Source organism: Amaranthus tricolor, chromosome 17, assembly GCF_026212465.1.
Source record: "Amaranthus tricolor cultivar Red isolate AtriRed21 chromosome 17, ASM2621246v1, whole genome shotgun sequence".
NCBI classification, from domain to species: Eukaryota; Viridiplantae; Streptophyta; class Magnoliopsida; order Caryophyllales; family Amaranthaceae; genus Amaranthus; species Amaranthus tricolor.
Genome location: NC_080063.1, coordinates 15,781,750 through 15,790,879, shown reverse-complemented (window position 1 = coordinate 15,790,879; position 9,130 = coordinate 15,781,750).

Here is a 9,130-nt window from a genome sequence, read left to right as displayed (position 1 = left end):
ACCATCATTTCAAGGTCCCTACTCTCTCTATGATCCATTTTTTAAGAACCAGCTTGCCCTGGTGCTTATATCTTTTTAACTGTTTATTGCTCGGACTCTTTACTTTATCTTTAATATTCATCTGACTTTTCATAAATCGACCAAGTTGAACATTGACATGTGTTGGGATGTTTATCCCACATCAATAAATTAAAGATGATGTGCACACTTTATAAGTTATTAGAACACTTTTTGCCTTATAGTTTTGGGATGATATATATCTTTTTGGCTTATAAAGTGTGTGCACTTCGTGTTTTTACCGTTAATATGCTGTCATTCACAATAAGTTCAGCCCAATTTAACAACATTTTTGACTATTAAAGACCTCACTCAAGGATCAATAATTAAGGTTTAAGTTGGGTGTTTATGTTGTGTCAAAGTTTAGAACCAAATAATGCAATATAATAATGAATGACAAAATTAAAGTAAATAATCAAGACAAAGATTTAAGGTGGTTCACCAAATATGGGCTACATCTACCATCTAGCCTAGGATTATATTAATGCGTTTAAAGGAGAGAACACAAAATTAAAAGAATTACAATGGAGATAAGTATAAGGGGAAGAGAGGAGCTAATATGGATGTAATTTACATAAGCAAGAGATCATGCTTTAAGATAAGACTTTTGGTACCCTAAATAACCTTGTATACAAGGGTTATTTATAGAGGGGCATTAGGTAAAAAAGAGGATAGCAGCTGGAGCAACAAATCAGCAAGCAGCAACCTCGACAGAATGCACAGAAGGTTTGCTTGACCTAGTCTTGGTTGAGCCATGGTCGAGCTGTAGGTCGAGTCATACTGCACGCTGGTTCTGATCACCTTTTTCTTGCTTGACTTTCCTTTTCCATGCTTCTCACGGTTTCCCATGCTTATTGTCTTAGTCCTAGGATTGATTTCATGCACTCTAATTCTTTACCTGTCAAGATTTACTACCCATACAAATCAATCACATGTGACTCTTTATCCTCTTCTAATCTCCACTAACTAAAATGATTAATTTACTGAATCATGTTTTGATTACTTGGTAACACAAGTCACCAATAATCCTAACAAACTATTGAGTAGGAGCGTAAGAAATGAGAATACGAATTCGAGTAACATAAGTCTATTGAGTGTTCTTTGATAAGAACCAAACCGAAAGCCTCAATATATCAACACTTATGTACTAATATTTATTTGGTGTACGTATTTGAGAAGGATAACTGTATTTTTCGCCAACTCACGTGCCTTTTTAAACTCGCTAAATAATATAAAATTTAGCATTATCGACTTGACATCAAATTTCGTAACTAGATTTAAATTGGTACTTGAAACTAAAATAACACCCTTTCAACCAAAACTTAAGGCATTCTGACCTTAGTATGATTTAATTTATCTCAAGTTTGACTTGCATCAAGCCGTCAAGCATACTGTTCTCCTAAATTTTACTGCACCTATCTTTCACTGCTTCTGTATCGTTGTAAATAATGATATGAGAGCTTTTTCTCGTAAATTCAAAATGAGTATGTAACTTATCTCAACTTTGACTTACATCAAGCTATTAATCATATTGTTCTCTCAAATTTTACCGAACTTGTATCTTATTCATTTTGCATCATTGTAATGTCAGAACTTTTTCAGGTAAATAATACAAAATAATCCAGACAAACGAGTAAATTTTAATCGAAATAGATTCTTTTTACAAAATTCGATGGTTAAAGTACATGGTGGTAACGAACAAGGTAGCCATAAACATGTGTGAAAAGTAAGAGTATAGAAAGTGAAAGTCAATCTGAGTCAGAGACAACTTGCTAAAGACTTGTTTTGTGTGTGCTCCATAATTCTAGGTCATTTTGTCAAACTTTAGCAGGATTACCCATATGCTAATGTATGTTTTGGCTAGTACGATAAATTGGTGTAACCTAGAAATCCCAAACCCTAAGCTTAGCACTTTTTAGGGGAATATGAATTGAATACTTAAAATAACTCATTTAATATATACTATGAAAATATAATTTTTTTTGTTTAAAGTCGACTTATCAAAAGACAATCTCACATAAAAGTAAGTATAGTTAAAAGATATACCATTTAGATTCCATACATGGTTACACAAGGAGACCCTAAGTGTGAAGTTGTTGCTCATAATTTACGTTATTCGATTAATCAACAAAAATGAAAATGTCTGCTAAGACTGCTCGATCCACCTTATTTTAAAGTGTTTTGATGAGGAGGTAAATTATATATATTATCAATTAAATCCCTACTTAAATTTAGAGTGTAACTTAGAAGCAATTTGATATTCATCACCAATTAAAAAGGTACATAGTAAGGATATTGTTATAGACAATAGACATACGACATTATTATGGACCCCACTAAATTAATGAATATCTAAAAGAGTTTAATTGATGTATTAGACAATGATTACCAAATCTTGCAATATGAGAAATAGAAATATTGAAGAAAGCTAATGTCACAATTTTCAACTAAATTAAATGTAACATTAGTGGGGTCAAATTACATATTCAAAAACATGTTCTTGTCGAAAAAAGTTTTACAATTATTAAAGAAAACGAAACCTTAACAATCCAAAATAAAATAAAATAAAATAAAAATGAAAATAGACCAATAGTAGTCATTGCCCTCTCAACTTTTCAATATTTTCACTTTATGATACCAATTATAAGAAACTTTTATAAATTATAATCTTTCAAATAACTATAATCTAAATTTTTTTTTTCTTTTCCTCATCTAGAAAGTAAAACACTAATTATTGTATGAGACAATCTCATCAAGAGACGCGTCTTTTATATGGATTAAATAGCCCACTAAATAAATATTATGAAAATATAAACATCTTATATGAGGTCATCTCGTTAAGAAATATCACTATATAATGTATAATTGTAGAAAGTGATGATCATGTGATTTGTCCACGCGTTTGATAACTATAACCATTCCCATGCAAAAAAGTGGGCCTTTTGTGCTTCAACTAAATGGCCCCCAAGTGTCCCTATAATGTTTATGGGCCTTTTGGGTTTTAAACTTAAAGAAAATTCGAAACAACAATTTTAACAAAATAAAAAAATAAAAAATAAGTTTTGGTTAAACTTAATTTCAAAAATAAGCGTTTTTATGTTCAAGCCTAAAGTCAGATATGTTCGCAGTTACTAACATATTTTTCGCAGATATGTTTTCCAATTTTTTTTGTCCCATCTAACGTTTGACATTGTCACCTTTTTTCGCAATTAATGGCTGCGAACAAAAAGTTTTGACCAATTTTTTTGTTCGCTGTTAGTAACTACAAACATACTTGGTCTTAGGCTCGGACATGAAGACGCTTATTTTTGGAATTAAGTTTACCCGAAGCTTATTTTTGTGTTTCTTTTGTTAAAATTACTTAATTGTTTCAAGTTTTCTTAAAGTTAATTGGATAAATTATCCTATAAACGTTTTTTTTAAAAAAGTACAGCTCGTCTTATATGAGACGAGCACATACAAGTAAGCCCATTTATCTAAGTTATCACTTTGAAATTGTAAGCGATCATTTTAAGGTATAAGTGATAACTTTAAGACTATAAAAAGTAATCACTTTAAAAATAAATGTACATTGAACCAACCCAATTAAAATAGTTTCACCATGAGACCGTCTTATATGAGATTTTGCGTAAAAAATATTGGTTTATCATGCATGACTCAAGATTGTACTAACCAAGTTGGGTTTCAATAGCAAAACAAGCACATACATAGATGATGAAGTAGTTGTTAAGTTACCAACTTAATTAAAACTAAAGTTAATGATTTCTTGACCTAATCCTAGAGATTCAGAGTCAATATGATAGAAGTTTATGAATTCAAATTTTATTTTATCACTCATTACCCGTAGAATATTTAGCTTTGCTAAATATGATGAGGGTTTGTGCTATATCTATACTTCTAGTTCAAAGCATTATAAGTGAGATGTGATGAAGTATACAACTTATCTTAAGTGTACTATTTAAAATTAAAGCTCTGGCGGTAATGTGTTATATTCTTCATCTAGGTACCACACATTTTTAAAAGGAAATACTTGTGAATAGCTCAAGTGGTAAAAACGTGGAAAGATCGCATAAAATAAAAAACTTTTTTATAAAAAATATTTTCAAAATAAGCGTATTTATGTCCAAGATTAAGATCAGGTTTGTTCACTATTACTAATAGCGAACAAGAGGAAAAAAATGTTGTTCGCTATTAGTAACAACGAACAAAGGGGGACAATATTGTCATAAGTCATAAGTCATAAGGTTTAAAAAGGACAAAATAATATCAAATACCTTGTTTGCTATTATCAACAACGATCAGATTTAATTTTTTTTATCCCTTCAAATATTATAACATTATCTTTCTTTGTTTGCTGTTATTAACGACAAATAAATCTGACTTTATACATCAAGATGCTTATTTGAGAATTAGAATTACAGAAGCTTATACTTTTTAGAATCTTTTTAATATTTTATTCAATCTTTTAAAAAATGTGCACAAAAAGATCCAATAATAGTTGGATCATGTGGTCCAAACTTAGGCCATACACGCTGGCTAGCCCCATTTTCTAAAAATCCTTCCAATTGAATTTACAAAAGATTTTAGATTATACCATTTTATGATAATATACAATTATTAATTTAAAGTGATTGCTTATAACTTTTAAGTAATCACTAATAATTTGAAAGTGATAACTTTTTTAGTCTAAAGTGTTTTCTTATAAATTTAAACTGATTACTTAGAATCTTAAAATGATCTATTAATGAAATAGGCTAATTATATAGGCACGTTTTACGATGAGACGGTGTCATCCAAGGTGAGTTCATTAATTTATCATATTATTATTTTGGATTATGATCCACAATTTTATCTTTAGTTCTCATCAATATATTTAACTTATTTATTCATTTTATCTACACATTTTTTTTCAATTTTACATAAAATATATACACTTTTTTAGATTTTCACCTTATTTGTACCTGAGATTATTTTCATGAGACAACATAAGTATAATAAAATTATTTGTTATCATGTCACTGTTTAATTGTCTCCATTCCAATAATAGGATGTGACTTAGCACCGTAAAGAAAAGGACACTCTCAGTATTTTGCACAAGGCAGAGTTCGGATGGGAGGTTTTTCTTTTTCCTAAAAAATGCAGACGAATCATACTCATTCTCCCAAGGAGGGAGTAAAGAGAGAAGCGCGCAGTCAAGAAACTCCCAACTGAGCCAATAGGGGTCGAATCCTAAATCTTCTACTCCACATGCACAAGCTCTATCTATTGAACGCGTTTTTGGCCTTAGCACTCCAAAGGAGCTCAATAATTCAAAATGCCATCGAAATTTAGAGCAATTATCTGTACATGTTGTTGCCTAAAATATAGTGGTCCGTATTTTGTGTTTATCCCTTTTAGTTATTTATGAAGATTAAAAAAAAATAGAGTACACCCTTTTAAAATAGCTTATTGGACAATTTTAGATTATTCAAGTATAGATATATGGTTGACCTATAAATATATGGTTGACCCGTCAAACCATCTAATTCAAGTATTTTATAATTTATTTGATCGAAACAACGTACTATGCATCAGGTTATTTATAATAAGTTTCTCTAAGGCCTCATAGAATTTTTATATGATAGTAAATGGTGGATAATAGAGATATTATTTTATTAAATAATAATATTAAGGTAAAAGTTAACTAACACTTAAGCGTAAATATATATGTAAAAGAGTAAATTAAGAAATAAAATAAAAACTTTTATTAATATAATATATTTTAAAATGTGATTTGATGATACATTTTAAATTTGATGTTTATATAGTTCGAAGTTTAAATATATATATATATATATATATATATATATATATATATATATATATATATATATATATAATCTTATTTACTATTTTAATTGATATATCACTATTAACAAACTTTTTGAGGGAGTTCGTTACCGAGATCCCAAAGTTAACACAGAAAATTTGAAGATTATAAGCAATAAAAATTTGGTAAAACTACTCCAAATAATTTAATCATTTCTTATATTTTTCTATAATAATTTCACCTTATAATTAACCTTAAATAATCCCTATCTGATAATTATTTGATGATATTGATTTTTTTTGTGAATTTTTTGTAAATTATTTTAAAATCTAAGTAGAAAATATCTTTTAAATATATTATTGAATTAGTATTTAAACTGAATTACACAAATTATTATATGAGACGGTCTTACCATAAGCCATGCTTTGTGTATGTGTTTAATAACACAATAATACATATCATTAATATATAGTATTCTTATTTTCAGGTCGTCTCATTAAGAAGTGGTTTCTCTGAACAGTAGCTTACTAAACTAATCTAACATCAACATTTCAACCAAGCCCAGCAAAAGAATAAAGAATCTTTATAAAAACAGAGCTACAAATGCCGAGCCTGGTTTATTTATCTACAGGCTACAGAGGAGACAGGAGAGAGTTAATACACGAGTGGGCTTTTAGCTCGTACGGCCCAAACAAAATAAAACATGGTCGGCCTTTTGAAGGTTTAAGAAAGAATCTAAACATAGACATAGCCAGACTCTTGAAAAACCGTCTCTCTGGCTCAATTTATTGAAGCTCAATGCCTACTTTCATTTTACATTTTTTTTATGGGCTGACTTAATCGGAGATGGTCTCTCAAAGAACCCGTCTCTCGCAAAAATTTGTGATCTACCCAATTCTTAAATGATACAGTCTCATGATAAGGCTATCTCTATTGGGCTGTTGAGCCACGTTTAGTCTATTAAGGTGATTATTTACAAATAACCCAACCCTAAAAATGTACTTACGAATTTCAAATCTCGAAACATTCATTTTAAGACGTAAAATATTTACGACTTAAAACCTCTACTTCAAGCCTAACCTTTTCACTCTAGGGCTTAAGTTTATTTTTAAACTAACAATTTCAATTGTTAAAATGTCCGGTTCAAGACTTAAAATTCATACTTAAGGTTTAAGTCTCTACTTTAAACCTTAACTTTTCTTCACTAAGGACTCAAATTGCATACACCAAGATTTAAAGTGATCACTACTTAGTTTCAAAGTTCTCAATTTTAAGGCTTTTGTTGTCCTATTTAGAAACTTAATTATGATTTTCACATTTGTTTTAGCTCTAGAGAATTTTTCAACTTAATTTAATCCACCTATTTACTCTTTTTTAAAGTTCGTGCAAAAATAAATAGGACAATTGTCTTGAGCCGGGGGAACATAAAAGTCTAATACTTATTCAATTAACAAATTTAATTTACTTAAAATGAATTAAAACTTAGCTTGAATTTCAAAATATATAGATTATCAAATTTATTTAATAAAATTCAGAAATCTGATTATGACATTTTCAATAATCTCTTTTAAGCTATTAATGTTTTACATCCAAAATTAAAATTAACGTGGAAATTAAATTTGGCCTTAAACAAATTAATATTTCTATAAGGTTTTAAATTTCCTTTATGAATTATTACTAAAATCTAAAGAATTTTGCCTGCCTAATATACATCATCAATTCTCATTTAAAACATAAAAAAAATTTAAATTTGGTTAAATAACCCAACTTAGTTAATTAAAACATTCATTTTTGCATTTTAAAATAGTTGCTTTTAGCTATATATTATTAACCTAATACTATAGATATAACAATTAACACTTCGGGGGTGTTTAGGAAAATAACTTGTTTTGATGCAACTAGAGGGTTTGTTGATCTAATCATCCAATGTTAATGTTTGAGAAATTAGCTGGTTGAAATAAGTTATTTATAGAAACAGATTTAAAATCAGTTTTGTCAAACCAATTAATAAAATCAAATGATCAACTCAAGTACTGTAATCAGTTATTAACTATTTGACAACTATAACACCAATTTTTAAAATATAGGTTCTTTGCACGGACATATAGATGTAGAGTTGATAAAAACAAGTAGTGAGAACTCGTGGTGCATGAGCTAGCTTTGTGTTCCAATGTAACGGGTAGTTGGGAGGGTCCGAAACACCACAAATTCACCAATCGGGTCGTCACTTTCATGCCCTCATGACGTTTGAACCTTATTGCTTTCTGACAATGTTGTCCAATTTATAAAAAATGGACCCAAAAGAATTTGATTGTACTTTTATGGTTTGGTATGCTGAGGTGGTTAGCTAGATTAAAGCTTGAATGCCATCTAACCTTCATTGGATTTGGAATATACTTATATTTTTGAATGTATATTAGCTGCTTTTGTGAAAGAATGTCTATTATTGAGACGACTTTAAAACAAGAAGCACGTATTTCATTTATGGCACACCGTGTAAATCCACAATGTGATTGCTTCATACAATATATTTTAATCAACAAGTCTTGTATGAGACGATCCTACCATGAGACAACCCCATATAATTAGTCTATTTCTACCTGATCACTTTAAGGTTATAAATAATCACTTAAGCAATAAAGAGTGATCATTTCAAAACCATAAGTCATCAATTTAAGATTGAGTCAGCCCAATAGAATTGGTCTCACGATAAAACTGTTTCATTTGAAAACTTGTGTATTTCAATACTTTAATTGTGATTATTTTTTAGCATTAAATACCCGCCTTGATGTGCAAATTTTATTTAACTGTAAGTGCACGGTATATGTGTAGCCGTGGGTCAAACAAAAGGAAGCTAGGACAAGAAAATAAGAAAATGTGATTGAAACTATTTAATAAAATATCTAGGGTGTCGGATATCCACTAAATTCTTGTATGATCAAACTCTCATTAGTGTCTATGACATATCAGATTAATTGTGTGATTAAATATGATCTTGTTAATCTCAAACTCTCACTCTGTTGATTAACTATTAGATTTAGATTCTACTCATTCAATTCTCACACGCTAGTTTTGTTGAACGAATTAATAAGAATTTAACTAAAATTTACCTTAAAGCAAAGTTGATCATAATCTCATATGCTAGTTCTATTGACTAGTTCAACAAAGCATATTTAATTTAGAATTGTTGGCACAATTTAACCACTTTAATCCTAATTTCATAGACAATTTCAATAATCAAATCATACTTGAATTGTAGGTTTA